The sequence below is a fragment of the Camelus dromedarius genome, chromosome 9 (assembly GCF_036321535.1).
Source record: "Camelus dromedarius isolate mCamDro1 chromosome 9, mCamDro1.pat, whole genome shotgun sequence".
In the NCBI taxonomy this organism is placed as follows: domain Eukaryota; kingdom Metazoa; phylum Chordata; class Mammalia; order Artiodactyla; family Camelidae; genus Camelus; species Camelus dromedarius.
In genome coordinates, this window is record NC_087444.1 from 13118448 (window position 1) to 13137119 (window position 18672).

Genomic DNA, 18672 nt, shown 5'->3' on the forward strand with positions numbered 1-18672 from the left:
TCCGCCAGCTCCAGGCCACCATTTTTGTGGAGTAGCACGATGCCTCAGGACCAAGCAGCATTAGTCCTTCCTTGCCTGTGCACTCGCTCCACGGCACGTTCGCTTGATTATATCACCAGGCTGCTGTGACCTGATTTTTGGCTCATCTGCTCCATGACCATACTCTCCCATCAGCAAGGTGAGGACCATTTTCAGTTCATCTTTGAATCTTTAGGCCAAAGTTTAGCATGTGGTAGGAAGTCAACATGTTTTAAAAGGTAAGTGAATCATGGCTCCTCATCTTCCAGCTGAGCAGTAAGGAACGTTTGAAGGGTTAAGAAGAGAAGCAGAAGACAGAAAACTAGAGAAGGGACTAAATGAGACGGAAGGAGGGAAGGCTGAGGTATAGACCCTGCCCTCCAGGTCTTCTGCATCCCCACGAGCACCCAGCCCTCCGAAGGACACAGTCACCACTTGTTGACTGGATCGGGCCATTGCTTGTCAGCGTTGCTTCCCTCTATCAGATCCCAAGGGAGCTGTCATAGGAAGTCAGTCAGAAGACTGAAAGAATAGTTGGGGGGTAGGGGTGCAGATTGCCTGTTATTTAACAACACCTGTCACCCAAGTCCCTGAGTAAACAAATCTAGATTAGATGTACTCACGTGTTTAGACATATGGCTTTAATTAATTCAATATATTTTGGTTTGTAAAATGTCTCAGTGGCATGATACTTATTAAAACCCATTTCTTTATTTCATCAGATTTTCAAACAGAAACTCTCAAAGGAGATTGCTCCTCTAACTGAGACTATTTCTTTCCTATAGTCAGGTCCACTCAGGGTGCTCTGTAAAGACAGTACACATTGCTTGTGGTAGCAAACGCTAGAGAAAAAGCTGGGAAACTCGGTGGCCTTTAATTATGCAGGATTTCATCGTGCAAGCATGTACAATCAGTATTTGTTCATCTTAATCTGATTACCAGCTAGTGGTGTTCATCCCCTCCATCAACAGGATAACAATATGACACATTTCATAGACTTTCCCGGGACGCTTCTAACAAGCTTATTGGAAGGATTTTAATCAGCCAATGAGCTCATCAGTGGCGTTTTCAGGAGCCGGGACACCTTCTTGCACTTACATCCCACAACCATATTTGCCTGACATCTTGTGGCCACAAGGAACATGACAGCCGATAAACCCCACATCTGCACACAGTGCGAGAGGCATCTTTGAATGCTAATGTTGGCATTACAAGTAGAGCAACTACAAAACTGCTTAGAAGATGTGTGACATGTAATTATTCCATGTAATTAAAATGGAAACTAGCCTTTTCCTTTTGTATGTATGAGGCAAGTTGGAACATGTGGTTCTGTTCTTCCAAGGAAAGGAATGGGGCCTCTAACTGGGCTCGACCACATTTGGCTTGGTGTCCACTGCCTTGGCCACAGAACCTTCCTCCTGTGAAAGGTCCACCAAAACAGGAAGGGATGAATTTTGGAGTTTGAGATTTACCAGTGTTAACCACTATATATAAAAAATAGATAAAAAACCAAATTTATTCTGTATAGCACAGGGAACTATATTCAATATCTTATAATAACATTTAATGAAAAAGAATATGAAGATGAATATATATGCATGACTGGGACATTATGCTGTACACCAGAAATTGACACAAGGTAACTGACTATACTTCAATTTAAAAAAAAAAAACAACAAAGAATTATAATAAAAATAGTGACACTCATCAAAAACAAAAACAAAAGCCAGAACGTGGCTCACTTGAGCTGAGGAAAGAAAGAGGATCTGCAGTCAGCTCCTCTGGGAAAGAGGATTTCAAGCTGGGATTGTTAGAACAAAGAGTGAAGAATCTTCTGAGTACAAAAGAGGGGACTGATAAAAGGTTTCATTTTCAGTGGGTGTGATACAGTGTTGTGGCTTACAAACTGTTCTTTTAGCACTAGAAACATTTTGTTTAAAACCAGATTTAGTGTGGAATCCTGTAACTATAAAACAGGAGGAAAAAAAGGAGCTTTGATTGAATCCAGGGGTCTGAGCCCCACTGGCTTAGCTTCCCTGCCCCCCCGCGAGACTTCCCCAAACCCAGACCTTTGAGGAACCAGCCTGAAAACCACTGGGAAGACGGAAATAGTTTAGAGTGAAATCAGAACTCCTGGCTTTGTATTCCAACTCTGTCCCTTAGTAGCTAGAGCATCACTTAATAAGTCATTAACCTTTCTAAACCTCAGGTTTTTCATCTATAAAATAGAGGAACTAATATTTATTCCCCAGAGTTATTGGGACCATTAAAGGAGGCAGTAAAATGAAAGTGCTTTGTAATTACTAGACAAATGATCACGTTGTCATCATTAGGCAGCCGTAACGGGTAGTCACGCAACCAAGAGAAACAGGCGCCAGACAGTGCCTTGCACTGTCCTCTTGCCAGGTTCCAAGGAAATCTGGAGGAATCCATTGGCAGTCTTGATTAATGAATATGTCCCTGAGTAGCTTAGAGTAGCTAAAACACAGTGGGATGCTCTGAAACCTACAATACAGGGTCTCCAAACCCATGACCGTTCATTGTCAGCACCTTGCTTATGAAGGACAGCTTTCCCTGAACCTGGTACCCACTCCCACCTCATGTGACAACCAAATCAGAAGACCTATACTTGTGTGTCTGAGAAGAAGGTACAGAGGCAGAGTCACAGACAGGTTGTAACTTGTCTCTGAGCACACAGCAGGCTCGTGACTGAGCTGGGACTAGGTTCCACTTCTCTTGTCACTCCAGTGATCACCCACCTGCCTAGGGGACAGCCTGTCTTATAACAGACACCCATCTACATCAGGGAGGGGAGGGAGGGGAGGGAGGGGCGCTGGTGCTGCACTGGAAAAATCCAGTGATGATAAGCACTAAGGCAATTTTGAAATCACTTCTGGGAGCTGGGAGCTGGCTGGGGACAGCTGGATAGAAGAGCAGAGAAACCCAGCATTTGCTTGCCTTGGGACTTGAATGAATGGGGACTGGAGTATGTTCTCTCTGTTGGGAATAGGACCAGGAGATAATTCTAAATGTTTCCAAGGGAGGAACAGTCTTCACTGACTAGCAGTAGGATGTCAGCCCCTGGAGCCCCTGACTCTGGGCACCCACAGCCCCATGAGCGTGTGGTGCCAGGTGAGGAGGTAAAGCAGTGGTGCTGCCAGGTGTTACCAGGGCGCTAGGATGCAGTTAAACACAGAGGACCTGGCTTATCCCACAGCACACCTTGAACAATTTAGAATAAATTCTCGGAGAAAGGTATATTGTTTCCAGTGGAGAACTTTACAAATAAGCTTTCTGATGTGTGCTTCTCACCCCCCAAAAAAAGAGTATCCAGGCAGGATCAGATATCCTACCAAACCATCTTTTTAAGCTGAAAATTATGTGGTTGTATTGTGCCATTAAAGGTAATTTAAAGAAAATGGGTATTTAATTTAAAGATCATTTCTGGCAGGGCTGAGCTCTGGCTCCACCAGCATTTGAAGCTATTATATAAACCAGGAAAATCAGAACCGCGGCCATCTCGTCTATTAATGGTCCAGGCACTTGTGCCTTTTCTCTCATGCTCTTTGATATTTGCTATTTCCTTTATTTGGACCAAAAGGAGAAAAAGCTTAGTCGCAGAAATAGAGCATGCCACACTTGAATTCAGTGGAGCTTTTTGGGAAGAAAAAAAGAAAAAGGAGAGCCTTCCGAGGCAAAATGATAAATGGCTAATAAGAAACAGGGGTGCCTAGGGGCTGGCGAGGAGGGGCTGACTGCATGCTGGAGAATTCAGGATTCCGAGATAGGTAGCTGCTGCCTGTACCCTTGAAGGAGGAGCTATTGATTCAGTTTTAAGGAAAACAGGTTGATTCCTGGGCCCTGGTGGATGTGGGGCAGCGGCTTCTCTGAGCCTGCCACGCCCAGCGACCTTCACACGGGGCCGCAGCAAGAACAATGGAGAGGCAACACTCCTAAATTAGTCGCTGGGGCTGTTTGATTTGTTTCTGTGCCAGATGTTTCCTCGTTGATCCCTGCCTGGCCCATATGTCCTCCGTGAACAAGAGAGCAAGCAGAGCCAGCGGCCACCACTTCAGAAGCAGCCACCAGAGCAGGCTAATGGAGCCCTTGGCAGGAGGTTACCGCCTGATTGGCTCTCCCCCGTTTCTCTTGGAGATCAAGGGCGTTATGCAGACAGCACACCTGCCCACTCCCGTGGCCGGGCTCAGGGCGGCCAGGCAGCCTTGATTCCCACTGAGCTCCGGTGAGCGCCCCAGAGCCCCTCAGCTGTGTCCCCTCCCCTCCCCTCGTTTCATCTCCTTCAGGAGAAGCCTCTGTGGAATTCAGTAAAGAACCATTGCCACGTTCAAAGTGGGGCCCGATCTGGCCAAGCAGGTTTTCTGTTCCCACTAGCAATACCCATCTGCTGTCGCCTGTGCTGAGGATGTTGGGGGGAGAAGGGGGAACTCTGCCACCTTCTAAACAAAGGGTGGAGAGGGATTGCCATTTTATTTTCCATTTTTTTCCGTCAAAGTATATGCACGTGGCCAACAGGCACATGAAAAAATGCTCAGTGTTGCTAATTATCAGAGAAATGCAAATCAAAACTACGATGAAGTATCACCTCACACCAGTCAGAATGGTCATCATGAAAAGTCCGCAAATGACAAATGCTGGAGAGGCTGTGGAGAAAAGGGAGCCCTCCTACACTGTTGGGAATGTAGTTTGATGCAGCCACTGTGGAAAACAGTATGGAGATTCCTCTAAAAACTAGAAATACTCTAATCATATGATCCAGCAATCTCACTCCTGGGCACATATCCAGAGAGAACTCTAATTTGAAAAGATACATGCACCCCAATGTTCATAGCAGCACTATTTACAACAGCCAGGACAGGGATTATCATTTTAAACTGGCAGGTGGAGGCAAGAGACTTGGGGAGTTGGCTCGGTTTGTCCTTCGTATCCACAAGAACTTCACTGTGGTTGTAAAAGGCAAAAACATCTTCCCCAGTGTCTCACAAGGCCTTTAAGGGACATCTCTTCCATCTGCCCACTTCACTCTCTTCTTTTGGAGTATCTGCCTCCCCCTCTTCTTGGGCACCTTTCTCATGCTGGCCAGGCAAAAGAATTTCTCTGCAGTTTTCAAATCAGAACTGGGCCAAGAGTCAGTCCCGCTCCAGGAGTGGGAGCTGTGGGATGTGAGTCTCACTGCAGACACCCCAGCAGTGGGCCAGCCCATTCCCGGCCAGCGGCCCCTGAGACCTCTGCCCTTCCTGTTCAGCTTTCTGATCCTTCTTCAATTACAGAGGATATTCCCATGTCCTACCCGTAAATTACTATTTTTGCCAAAGCCATTTTGGGTTTCTGTCCTTGAATCTAGAAGAGTCCTGAGAAATAAATGGATCACATCAGATGGAAACAGGACAGTACCCTGAATCACCATGTTTTTGAGAGCCAACTCTCTGATTAACCGATCTGCCAAAAATCAATTCCTCACATAATCTATTTGCTGGGAGACCTAGTCACAAAGCTGAGGATTTCCCCAGGCTTTGGTTTAGCCATGGCTCCTCCTGAGGCTGTTACTTTAATTTCTAGCTATAGAGTCACTCAGACTCTTCTAAGTTGAATGTCAATTTCCTATGGAATTTACATCTTAAATGGCCAGGATGTTTTGAAAGGTAGAAGCTTTATACGCAATGGATGACTTTCCCTTAAATATAGTTGGCCACCTTTCTAGTTTGAAACCTTATACCTCTATGTCTGCTCATTGTCTACTGTTCCTCTCTTGTGCCCCATCTTTACCCATGCCCACAAAATGTCTGTGACGAAATGTTTGAGATCCAGCTAAAGAATGTATCTGAACAATTTTAGTAATATGACCGTCCAGAGTTGTGAATAATTTACTTTCAATAATGTACTTTCAACCCGACCAAGATCCCAGTCCAATGCCTCACCACCAAGGATAGGCTGGAAAAAATGAATCCAACATTTAGCTTTCATCTGCTCCTTTACCCTTCCTGTTCACTAGACCAGTTCATTTACCCTAGAGTAGATCTCCCCAACCTGCAGGACAAACTCTGAGCCCCTGCTCTGCAGGGTCTGTACTGTTGCTTTGGGAGGGGCCTTGGCTCCCTCTTAGTCTGGGCCATGTGATTACAATACTCACGCCCTCATTATAGCTGGTACTTCTTCCACAGCACATCAGTCAGCTGCATGAACTTTTAGTTATGGCTATTTGTTTGCTATCTGCTTCCCCACTAAACTGTTAAGACCTTGAGTGCAGGGACCAGTTCATTCTGGCATCATCACTATATCCCAAGTGCCTGGCCAATCGATGGCACCACTTGGGAACCATCCTATCTTCGGCTTCCTGATTCTGCTGCTGCTCCCTTAAACCTTCTGAGTCTTCAGCAGCCTGAGGACCAGACCCCGGTCACCCATGCCTTCTCTCGCTATGCTGGCTCTTCTGATGGTCCTGTGATTAGAAGAGCCTGGTCTTACCTGCTGGACAAGTCCAGCCCAGCCTTCTGCTTTCAATTTGACCTCAGCAACTATTTCCTTCACCTTCCAGGTGTCTATCTCAGGGTGAAACTTTGCCACTTCGGCGTCTACCCAGGAGAGGAAGATGAAATGCCTGACATCCATTATCCGCCATGGCGAGAGAGGGGACCCAGTGGGATGCTTCAGGAAGGTTAGAGACTGCTGCGGTTGTAGAACTGGGGTCAGTTTCAGGCTCTGTCATTTATTGGCTATGTGACATGTTGTAAAGAAGAGTTAATAATAACAACCGTTTCACAGTGGCTGCTGTGAAAATACAGGCGCAAACAGAGAGTGCCTGGGCCCGAGCAGAGAGAGGCTCGTTCATTTCTTCTCCCCCTCTGCCCCTGTTGGGTCACACTTACTAGCTAGCTAGGGGGATCTCACGCTTAGAGTCTCTGCCTGCGGTCACACCCCCGGCCCCCTAGGACTTCCTACCCTGCTCTTGCTTTAAGGGGAAAAAAAGCCCTAGAAAAAGTGTGAAAGGTTTTAAAATTACTGTTCTGTCCACAATCAGGCCAAAGTCCAGTTGGACACAGAAGTGCTGTCTACAGCTTTCCCCCTGGACCTGGTGAAGCAGGTCCCCTGATTTCCCCATGGACCCAGGGAGCTCTGCCACTGTCACAGCAAGTCCACCGCTGAGCAGAGCCCACCTCCACCAGGCTGCTGCCCACCTGCTTCATCTGACCTCGACCTCTTGAATTGAGGGTGGGCAAACTTAGCAAATAAAAATACAGGGTATCTATTTAAACTGCAGATAAACGACAAATACTTATTTCATGTATGTCCCAAATATTCACTGTTTACCTGAAATTCACATTTAACTGGGTGCCCTGTGTTTTATCTGGCAATCTGCACCTTTGCTTGTTTCATTCTCTGATATGGCTTCCCACCCTATCCCACCCCTCCTCGCCTTCCTCCACCCATGATCACACACACACACACACACACACACACACACACACACACACACACACACACTCTTAACCCAAGCAAATCCATGGAGAGAGCTCAATAAAGTTATCCTCTCCCCACCCTCACCTGTCTGCTTCAGTCAGGAGTCCCTAACCACAGTCTTGTTCTTACTTGTCTATCCAACTGCCAGACTCAGTTTTACACGTCTGATCATTTACACTGGACACTACCTGGCCCAGGCCCACAACGAACCCTGCCCTTGGCTCTATCCCAGCTGCTTCTGTGGCCAAAATGAGCACCGTTTTTGCTTATGCACTAAAATGTCAGCATAATAACAGCCTTGTCCATTTCAAGTTTCTGTTTGCATCTCCCTCCCAAAAAGCGATCGCCCAGCAAGCAAGGGACCACTCAGCGTCTCACGCTGTTGTTTCCCCCTCTTTTCTAGGCGCCGGCGACGCGTTCCAGAAAGCCTCTTTGGTCCTCACTTCCAGTCCCTGCTGAGCCCTTTGTGCTGCTTCTTCAGGTGTTTCTGTTGTTCTTCTGGCTTGTTTTCCTGAAGCTCGTCTCCAGCGTGCCTCACTGAGGTAAGAATCAGGAGGGGCAGGCTGTATTTGGAATTCTCAAGTCTGAGAGTTGATAAGTCTTGGAGCTTGGAACTAAGAACGCCAAGGCCTGAGAGTGTATCCAAAATTCTTTCATGGACTTTATGACTTCCAGAAGCCACAGGTTTTCATCTGAGACTAGAAGAGCTACAGTTTAAATTGTCAGAGATTCCCCAGAACACAAAGCAAGCCCCAAGCCCTAGGACCTCATATTCTGAAAGGAAAGGGTGAGAAAAGATCGGAAAATCTGAGCCAGTGCAGCCTGCCAGATGTCACAGAGAAAGAAACACCTGCTCGAGCCACATTAAAGACAAAATAAAACATTGCTCAAATCGGAGAAAGAAGGAAAATCTTTTGTCTTCACACATGAACCGTTTGGCAACTGCATGAACTTTGCATCATGCTCGTTTTGGGGGGGGGGCAGGTTACAAATATGAACATCAAAAGATTTTTTTCAGAGAGCCCAAGAGAGAGCAGATGTTAATTAGAATGAAATTGTAGCAAGGCAGGCTGGATCTGACTTCGTCCTGGTGTTGCATTATTAGTTCCTCACATCCACGTAGTCAGCAAGGCAACCAGTGTCGAAAATAATTGATCCAAATAGCTCGGTCTGTAAAGGCCATGATCAGACTGTGACCCCGGGCCCCCGGCACCAGCACAGTGCAGAGACGTGTTAGAGGTGCAGTTTCTGGGGTCCCAGGCCAGGCCTGCAAACTCAGAAGTGTCCGTCACAAGCCCTCTGGGGTGGTACTGCAGCCACCGCTCAGACGCCACTTCCGTCGTTCCTGGTGGCGATTACCCAGAAGCGCCTCCTCGCCAAGGCTTGTGGACAAGAGAAATGGCCTGTGCTTTTTGTTTGTTTGTTTGTTTGTTTCAACGTAGCAGGAGTCTGACTTCGTCCCTGCCTTGCTTAGCACCAACATCAACGTCAACACAATGTCAATTCCAGACACAGAGAGTTATTTTACTTAGTTGCCCACCAGCCACTTCAACAACAAAAGTATTGTTTTCTTAGGAGGAAAGAGAGAGGGAGGGAGGGAAAGAGAGTGGAGCCAAATCCCTGTCAGTCAATATGGAGCAACAGTGAAAGAAAACAGGTCTCCTCGAGGTCGCAATACTGTCTGCGTATTTTCCCTGACCCTCAGTACAGACGACGAACTGGTCAGTTTACCTGAGAAAAGCAACGGGAGACAGTGGAAGGACACCCGTGCTGCTCACAGGTTTATATTATTTGTACTCCCCATGGTGATGGCAGCTGAACTCTAGGCGTGAACTGATGGACATTCAGTGTCAATTTGATAAAGTGCTTACAACTTCTATGCCATCTAATTTTTTCCTACATCTTTTACTATAATATTGCTGGGACACTCTTGATATTAGAAAAATAGATTTGAATTATGATTTTTTTCAAAGACATGGTGTTGATGAACTGAGTCCTAATTGTTCCCAGCTGGGCTTCCCCCACGCACCAGGGGTAGTCTCACTCCTAAAATGATCAGGAAAGCATTTGGATTTTTTTTTTTCAGTCCATGGAAATTAAACACTTTGAAGTGAGATTTAAGCTGGCATTCTGGAATGTCTAAATGATTCGGTTTTCATGGTGGAAGACTTACGGCTTTGGTCTCTGCCTCAGAGGTCGGCAGGTGAGAGCGAGGCTGCTGTGCTCAGATTGCTCATTGCCCCCGACCCGTCTCAGCACATACAGCCTCAATCTCGGTTTTGTTTGCCCTGTTAGAAGGCTCTTAATTAGAAGCCCGTATATTTTTAAACCTCAGATAATGGTATTGGCCTTAAGCACCCATTCTTGGTAGGTGCCAGACAATGAAGGAGTCAAAAGTCATATCATACCCTATAGCCTTCCCAAATATAACTTTGCATTTAAGTATGTTCACAATGTCCTAAATTTAAGAAATCAGTTAAAAATAGTAAACACAGAGTGATTGGTTTAGATTTGGGTTTTTGTGAGATAGGTGAGATTTAAGGTTTTCTGCTTTACCACTTTTGTGATCAGAAAAAAAAAGTAAATTTAACTTAAAATAATAAAACTACTTGGTTTCAAAGTAACTCCCTCCAAATATTTATTAATTTCTGTGGTGGTTTTAGCATATGTCCACAAATTCTCTAATACCCCTTCCCTCCCCCAGGTGTGGGCTGGAGATAACATCTCTCTTCAAAGGAGTGAAATAGGTGGGGGGAGGAACACTAACTGTACGATGGAGAGACCTGGAAGGTAGCACCTTAACCAAGTCAAGGTGATCATCCCTAGTGATGTCATGGTGATGCCATGTGACATGAAGCTCACGTCACCTCAGTGGCTTCTTCCTGAAGTCCATAACCCCGGTTTAATTATGATAAAACATCAAACACAAATTGAGGGACATTCCACAAAACACCTGACCAGCACTCTTCAAAAGTATCAAGGTTGTAAAGAAACAAGGAGAGACTGAGATATATCACAGACTGGAAAAGAGCAGACACCTGAATGCAGTGCCTCTGAAACTGGATCCTGGAAGAGAAAGGGGACGTTAGTGGAAACTGGTGAAATGTGCATGAAATCTGCACCGATGTGAATTTCTGTGTTTTGAAAAATGGCTGTGTCAGTTGTTAACTTTAGGGGAAAGGTATATGGGAACTCTCTGTACTATCTTTGCATCTCTTCTGTAAGTCTCAAATGATTTCCAGATAGAAAGTTAAAACCATAACAAGGCTAGGGGCATTTGTAAAAACACTGAGCCATCCCTTTGCCAACTGTAACTCGTGTACCTCGGCAGCTATTATGTGAGGGCAGTGCAGTCATGCCTTACAGACACAAGGGCTCTCCCAACTTCAAGTATCACTTTGACCATCTCCAAAGGAACATCACATCCCAGAGAGACATGAAATCTCCCCCTGCCTGGGGAAGAGAGGAGTTGGAACAGGTATTCTGCTCGAAGCACACACCGTGCCATGCCGGGCTCCATTGTTGAGCCCCTCCTGTCACTGGCCGTCCCACACCCCGACCCCCACGCTGTGGCATTCACTGCCCCTTCCTGTGACTGCCCTAGGGAAGAAAGGGTGCATCTGAATATTCAGCCATTTTCAGCTTCCAAGCCAGCCTAACCAGCCAGTCTGCTTAATTCTCCATTTGTCATAAACATAAGACAAGGACATTTTAAATCCATTTTTGCTTGGTTTTGTGTTTTCCTCCCAGAATGAAAAAAAGCTCTTTTACCTCTGAGAGTTTATGTTCCATTATTTCATTGGCATTGATTTCTTTGCCACGTAGCCCGGCTTATTTCAAAAGCGTGAAATCTGTCCTCACTGTACTTTGCCACTGGAGTTCCTTTTCTATCCTAGTTCCCAGGCACAGCTTCTCCTTTTTTGAAAAACAAAGGGTCCTACCGGTACGGCAAGCTTGCTCACAACCTGTTTCAGGATGGCACCTGACCCAGGAGGTTTGCATGTTGGCTCAGCTGGTGCTGGCACTGTCAGCACCGAGGATCCCCCTGTGAGCAGAACCCCTCCTGTCCCCCTGTGGGTTGCCAGGGGCATAACTGAAGGGCTGAGAATGGCAACAGGGGCACCCAGGATCCACAGGGCACCTCATCTTTGGAAACCACTGGCCCTTCATCGTTATGATCATTTGCAAATGTTCACCAAGAAGACTTGGATGAAATGGAGATGATGAAAACATTGAACAAAACAGAGGAGAGACTGTCTCAAACACTTGGCCGTGAATTCTTACTAGGTTCCTGAGGCAAGTCAGGAATAGAGGAAAAGAATGAGAAGAGCTCAATCATGTGTTCAGTTCCCCAGTCTCCAGAGATTGGGGAGCCAGTGGGAAGGAAAAGGATCTGAGCTTAAAGAACTGAGGCCGTGGGAACCTGGTGGAGACTCACGTGTGCTCCAAGGACCTCTGACTTTTTTAGTAGAGACACTAGGACGTGCTCAGAAATGAAACTCCTGAGTAATTGTGGGCAGACCTGGGAGATGAGATCTTTGCTGACAGCGTCCACTGAGCCATACACAACTGCAAGTCCCCCAACTCAGCAAGACGGCACCCACGATTATCTAAGATGGAAACTCATTTGCTTCAGAAACAAAAATGAAAGAACAAAACCATGTTTATCTAACTTGTTTACATGCTTAGTTCACAAACAACATTTTAACAACAAAAAAACCACCATAATTCCACCATTTAGCAAGTCAGCTCTCTTTATTCAAGTTCATGTATGATCCCGTTTTACAAAATTATAATCATAGCATAAATAGACTTTTAAATCTTGTTTTGCTTTAAATGACAAAGCATTTTCTAAGCTGCTGTAAAATATCCATAATTACTGTTTTTAGTAGCTGTTCGATATTCTATTTTGTTGGTATACTATAATTTATTTAACTAGCCCCTTCTGTTGTCTGAACTCTTTTCCAGTTTTTTGCTATTATAAACCAGAATTTAATGCACACGACTTTTCTCTTCCTCTGGGTAATGTATTTGGGATGACTTCAGAAGTTGAATTTAGAGGCAATGGATACCTTCTAACCTTCATTTTTATAACTGATTTTCCAGGGGATTATCTATGTTCCTTTGTCTAAATGAGTCAGGAAAAGGAGATACACGTGGAATAGTTACACAGCCTCATTCCTGTTGAGCACCAGAACCGTATATCAGTGTGTCCGCTGGGCATCTCCACTTGGATGTTCTGTAAGTATTTTAAATTCAACATTCCCACACTGCACTTGGCATATTCTTCCCCACTCCCCTCTCCTGCCCGTCCTCTGGGGTACCCTGGCTCCGTGAGGAGCATCACCCCACTGCTTAAGCCAGAAACCTGAGAGTCATCCTTGATTCCTTCTTTACCCTCACTTCTCCCTCCATCTAATCAGTCATTAAGTGCTATGGGTTCTGTTTCCTGGGAATCTCTTGAGCCTCACCATTTTCCCAAATATCCATGTTCTCCTAGTCTAGTCCAAACCCCCATTGTCTCCTACCTGAACCACTGCACTAGCCATCCAACTGGACCCCACGCCTCTGGTCTTACACCCTTGGAATCACTCTTGTTGCACACAGGCAGATGTTTCTGAAGCATTTCATGCCTGTGCTTAGAGTTTTTTGTTTCCCCATTTCCCTTTGCACAATTTTAAACTCCTCATCCTGATTACAGGGCTGTGTAGGATCGGACCCTTTCCAGTCTCTCCAGTTTCATTATGAGTCACACTTGGCCCTGTTTTCTCTGCATCAGCCATTCTTGTCTTACTTCTGTTCCTCAAACGTCCCTCACTCTGTCTTGCCCTGGGGCTTACATAGGTGCCTGTCTCTCTTTACCCCGCAACCCACACCTCCTTTCTCTAAATCCCGCTCACACTTTGAATCGCATATTAAGTGTCCCTTCTTCAGAAAGGGCCCTGGCATCAGTCACTGCCCCACCACGGACTGTCACAGTGGAGTGACATGCTCTCATAACACTCCATGCCTCTCCTCCAGCAACACTTACCTCACTCGTTTACTTATTAAACATCTGTCTTCACCCCCAGATTATTAGCTCCATGAAGGCAAGAATGTTTTTTGTCTTGGTCACCACTGTGTCCTCAATGTCCAGCATGCATTTGAAACATAATAGGAACTCAATATGTATTTTCTCAATGACTGAATAAATGGGGGAATGGCATAACCATATTTTCAGACCCCATTTTAAGATATTTTCCATCACATTAAACAGGATATTCCCAGAATCCTACTCCCAGAGATCTTCCTATGATTCACACCTCCACATTTTATGCTCAATGTGCACTAAACTTCAAGAAGAATGTTTTAACAGTTGATTCCCCACCCCCTGCCCAGGTGGATATGTAATTAGCACAAGAGCAGATCAGTGACTAAAGGTGAGGCTAACCCTACATATTTCCTTCTCTTCCCTGCTTCTCAGACTCGTCCTTTGGGAGAGGAGTGATAAAGCAGATGGATTTAGTTTTTATGTCGGTCATCATCAGCTGAGTGGAGGTTTTCGTGTGAAAGAAAAGGCTAGCATTAAATTGATTGATGGTTCATTTTTCCTATTTGCTCCTTGGTCATTGGAGTGACACCGGGAGGGCTGTCTAGTTAAGAGGTGTGTGAGACATCGGCTCTGACAAAGGCTGTTACGCACAGAGAATTCGTCGCTTGTAATTGATCCTTGGAAATGAGCATATTCACATGTAGTCACCAATAAGCCTGGGTGTTGAGCTGCTAGGAGAAATCTATCCTGCACTTACTCAAGGAATAACATTCACATAGAATCTCACAAGGAGTGTTTGTGTTTCTCTAACAAGTGGGAGATGACAAATAATTCATGTGTGTATTAATAATTTCACCTTTGAATTGTCTTCATTTCTGGCCGTACACCCAGGTCCCGCAAGACACGCACCCATGTGATTTCCATGCACTGCCGGGGGTGGGGTTGGCTGCAGCACGGGGGTTGTGTCCTCCCAGACTTCAGCCTCACATCTTGTTGCTCTTATCACTTCCCTTATTAAATCAGCCAAGGTTTTTGCCCTAGAAGGTGAAGGTCCAGGCGGGAAGAAATAACTCACCAAGTGGATCCAATATTGTCTACCAGGGTTTGCTCCCTGCCTGGGACTGGCTCACAGAAAACTCCTCTGCCACCCGCCTGCCACCGCAAATGGCTGCACCCCCTCAAATGCTCCAGCGCAAGTGGGGACAAAATCTTCTGTCTCTGGCTGTCCTTAGCGCAGCTAAGCCTGGCTGGGCCTGTCAAAAGAATTGAAGTACAAAAGGAGCACAGAGGAGGGATAAACAGAGATAGGACGAATGATGAAACGGCCTGCTTGGAAAGTGCGGGCTTCTGAGCCGTCTCAGCCACCTTGCTCTGGGGGCTTAAGGGCCCTGCTCTTCCTGTAATTTTCTCCTGACGATGATCTTGTGCTTTAACCTGAGACGGGAGCAGCGCACCTGCCCCCCCGGCTCCTCGGCAGTGGTGTCGCTGGTTACAGACGCGCCTCCGTCTGAAGTCTGAGTGAGTTCTCCCTTTGTTCCTCCCCTGCAGACACTGTCAGAGCTTCTCATCCTTCTCCTTCCAGTAGGAAATGTGACAGTGCGAATAAGAGCATTCATGTGTTGGATTCTGTTTCTGTGCCTAAGGTAAGAGCTGCTTCTTAGAGTAAGGGGAGGGGGTGGAGTGGAGACACAATAAGGGACAGGTTGACTGGTTTGTGATTCAGAGGGAAGAGCAAGTCTACAAAACATGTAATGTGATCCCCTGGGGGTCACTGGTAACCAGGTCTCTTGTTTCTCTCTGCCTTCCTATCTTTGGAACTGCTAATAGGAATGGATACAGACGCCAGGTGTGGCAGTGAGCTCCTGCCATACCTACTGGCTTGCTGGCTGGAAACACTAGTCCAGCACTGCCCCACAGAAGTGCCTACAGTGATGGGAATAGTCCGCGTCCCGCGTGCTGCCCAGGGTGGTGGCCGCTAGGCACACGTGGCTGCTGAGCACTTGAAATGTGGCTAGTCACAAGTGACACATGGGACTGGGAAAGTGAATTCTAAATTTTATTTAATTTTAAAGTTAAGCAGGCACACATGGCCTGCTGGTAGCTAACGCTTTAGACAGTGCAGCTCAAGAGACCAAGTGTGGCAGGGACCCAAGTAGGTCCAGCATCTCTGCCACAGAGGCGAAGTCCCACAGCCACCGACCTGCTTGTCGAGCCATCTGGCCCAACAGAAGAGGCCCTTCCGGACCGGACCCCCTGTTTATAGCTGAGACCTGCACGCAGCCTTGGTGACGTGCTCTCACAGCACTCCGCAGCTTCTCCTTGGGGGCAGTTTTCACAGCTGTAATTTAGAAACCGTTTATGTGGTTCATTCATGAGTTATTTTGCTTAATCATCAGGTGTTTCTCGAGCATCTGCTCTGAGTGTCCCAGGCACCATTTCAGGCACTGAGGGTGCAAAGCGAACAAAGCAGGCAGAGTCCCTGGTCTCAGGGTCCTGCTGTGCCGGTGGCAGAGCCAGACCATAAATAAGTAAAGAAACAGATATAATGTCACGGGGAGTGGTGCCAGCTCAGTAACAAACAGTAAAGCGATGTGAGGGCGTGGGGAGCAACAGGGAAGCTATCTCAGGCAGGCAAGTCCGGGAAGGCGTCTATGGGAAGGTGGCACTGGAGCAGAGACATTTATAAAAGCTTCATGTAAGCCAATGCAGCATGCGTGTAATAAGGAAAGCACACGTGCACACGCAAGTGCACACATGCCATTTAGAACAAGGTCCGTGCTGACGCAGTCAGTCAAGGCAGCCACACACCCGAGCAGTCCCACTACGAGGGGCCACCAGCTCCAAAGCCTGGAGCTGCTTCTGCCCCAGCTCCGCTTCCATCCTGACACTGCCCACTGCTGTCTACTTACCAAACGGTCGGTCCCAAGCGCCAGGCCCAAGGACTCCTGTTGTTTACAAGATGTATGGTCTCCTGCCATTTGGCCCGTGCCTCCCTTTCTCTCCTCATATCTGGCTATCTGCCTGCTCTGACACAACTGAGTGACTATCCAGCGCTTTAAGGGCCCCAAAGGGAGGCTCGTCTTGTATGTCACCTCTGTTCCTGGAATCTGCTCTGTCATCATGGTGGAGGCCAAGAGCTAGACCCCATGTGCAGGAAGTAGACTGGGTGGAAAGAGTGGAGGATGCTGAGCGTGGAGGCTGTTGAGGATAGGGGGCGCTGAGGATGGAGTGTGGAGCATCCTTCACTCTGCGCACAGCCCCCCCGACCTCAGCTCTTACCACGTTACCTCTCGTGGGTGCTGAAGTGGGTGAAGGCAGAGTGTGGTGGGAGACTGTGTGGTCAGGTCACCCAAGGTCTCTGCACATCCCCAATGCCTGCTTCACCTGTACCCGACTCCTGTGACTGACCTTCCTACATACTTGCCCCAGGCCCCACCTACTGATTGTTGTTACTGAAGGGGCGGTGAGGGGCGTGCCTCTCCGGTGGTTTCCATGGTAACAAATGGCCAACTTGGTGTCAATTCCCCCATAACTGCTAACCTCCCTCTGTCCCCAGGAGCGAAGACTGCTGCCCTGTCTTGCCCGCTGTCTGCCGCACACGGTGGGGAGTCACCCCAGGACCTCGCTTCAGACATGTAAGTTCCCCCATCCATTAAACCAGTGATGTCTCGGCTGCTGACTCTGGGCTCTTTCTTCGGTCTTAAAGCTGGGCAAGTACAGGCCTCCTCTGTGGGTGGCACAGCCCCCAACTTCTGTCAAGCCAGACCTGGATCCTCCCTCTGCCCCCAACTCTCAGACCTCCACCGAGTCCCTGACTTCAAGCCCTGCATAGTCAAAGCCCCACATGGTGAAGCTTCTCCCTCGGGAAGGAGAGGGTCCAAGGAGGAGCTGTGAGGGGGCACATCAAGGTCAGGGGCCTTGCCTCTCCTCGTATTAAAGAGAAGGAACTGTAGGCAGAGAAGGGAAGCCAGCCGAGTGACCCCCTAAGTGGAAATCAGGGCAGAAGTCTTTTGCAACAGAATCCCCATGGGAAACATGACAAAATTAGTAACAGGAATGCGGCCTCCCTCAGAGGATACAAGAATCACTGCATTGAAAATAACCACAAGGTCATCTAGTCCAGCTGCCACCAATGGCCTGAATTTTTCCAACAAATCTGTGGACAAGCAGTCACCCAGCCTTACACAGCAGCTCAGTGCTCTGCATGGCAGCTCCTTCTGACGGTGGGCAAGGGTTTAAAAGCCCCCTGGGCATCTAGTGCTTCCAGGTTCGCAGTGGGCAGAGGGCGGCACACGGGGGCGGGGGTCCAGCCCACTCCTCCATCCGGCCGGTGTGTTCATTCTCCCTTGATTTACAGCAAAGGCTCTTGGTGAGATCAAGATTGCTTTACTTTAGGCTGCTTAGATGGCTGCCTTAGTGAGCCAGCCTTAAAACATTCCCCAGGGGAGGTCAGTTTTTTGTTGTCATTGGTTTTTATTCCTGTGAAAGCTCTGGGAATCACAATTTTAGAACCAGGAGGAACTTAGTTATCTAGTCCAACCTCCTCACGTGACTTATGAAAACTGAAGGGAGCCTCAAGCCTCGGGGCGGAATTCAGACAACATTTCCCACTGTTTCCATGCAGTATACCCTCAGAGGCTGAGTCCCCGTGGCTCTGGGACCCTCATGGAGGTGCTTAGTGGCCTCCCTTCAGTCTCATGTTACCTGATCCACTGCAGCACTGGCCCTGTTGACTCTTCCCTTGTTCTCAAAACTCTCCTCCCTTGGTCCCTGCAACACCCTTCCCAGTCTCCTCTCACCTTCTTTTCAGTCTTCGTGGCTGGACATTTTTCGACCTGCCCCATAAAGGCAGGTATTCCTGACAGCATGTCCTGGCCCCATCTCTCTGCTCACTCTACACATTCTTTTTCTTGGTTACAATCACCGCCTACAGATGGATAATTTGTAAATATCTATCTTCAATACACAGCTGTCTCCCCAGCTAGTAGGTTATCCTTCAGAGCCATAGATCCAACTGTTTACTGATTGTCTCCTTCTCAGTGTCTCATGAGCTCAATATGTTAAAAGATGGAATTCATTACCCCCACCCACAGCCCTGTTCCACATGGTTGCTCCCCTGGCAACCAACCCCGTCCTTAGGTGCTTCC

The 18672-nt window shown here is 47.3% G+C and overlaps 1 long non-coding RNA gene across 1 annotated transcript; it reads left to right on the forward strand.

Annotated features, from left to right (window-relative positions):
* Positions 1–7891: 7891 nt before the first annotated feature.
* LOC116154701 (uncharacterized) lies at positions 7892–17185 on the forward strand. Its single transcript, XR_004138639.2, has 4 exons — positions 7892–8036; positions 12601–12735; positions 15074–15168; positions 17082–17185. It is a non-coding gene; the product is annotated as an uncharacterized LOC116154701 (long non-coding RNA).
* The last annotated feature ends 1487 nt before the right edge of the window (positions 17186–18672 follow it).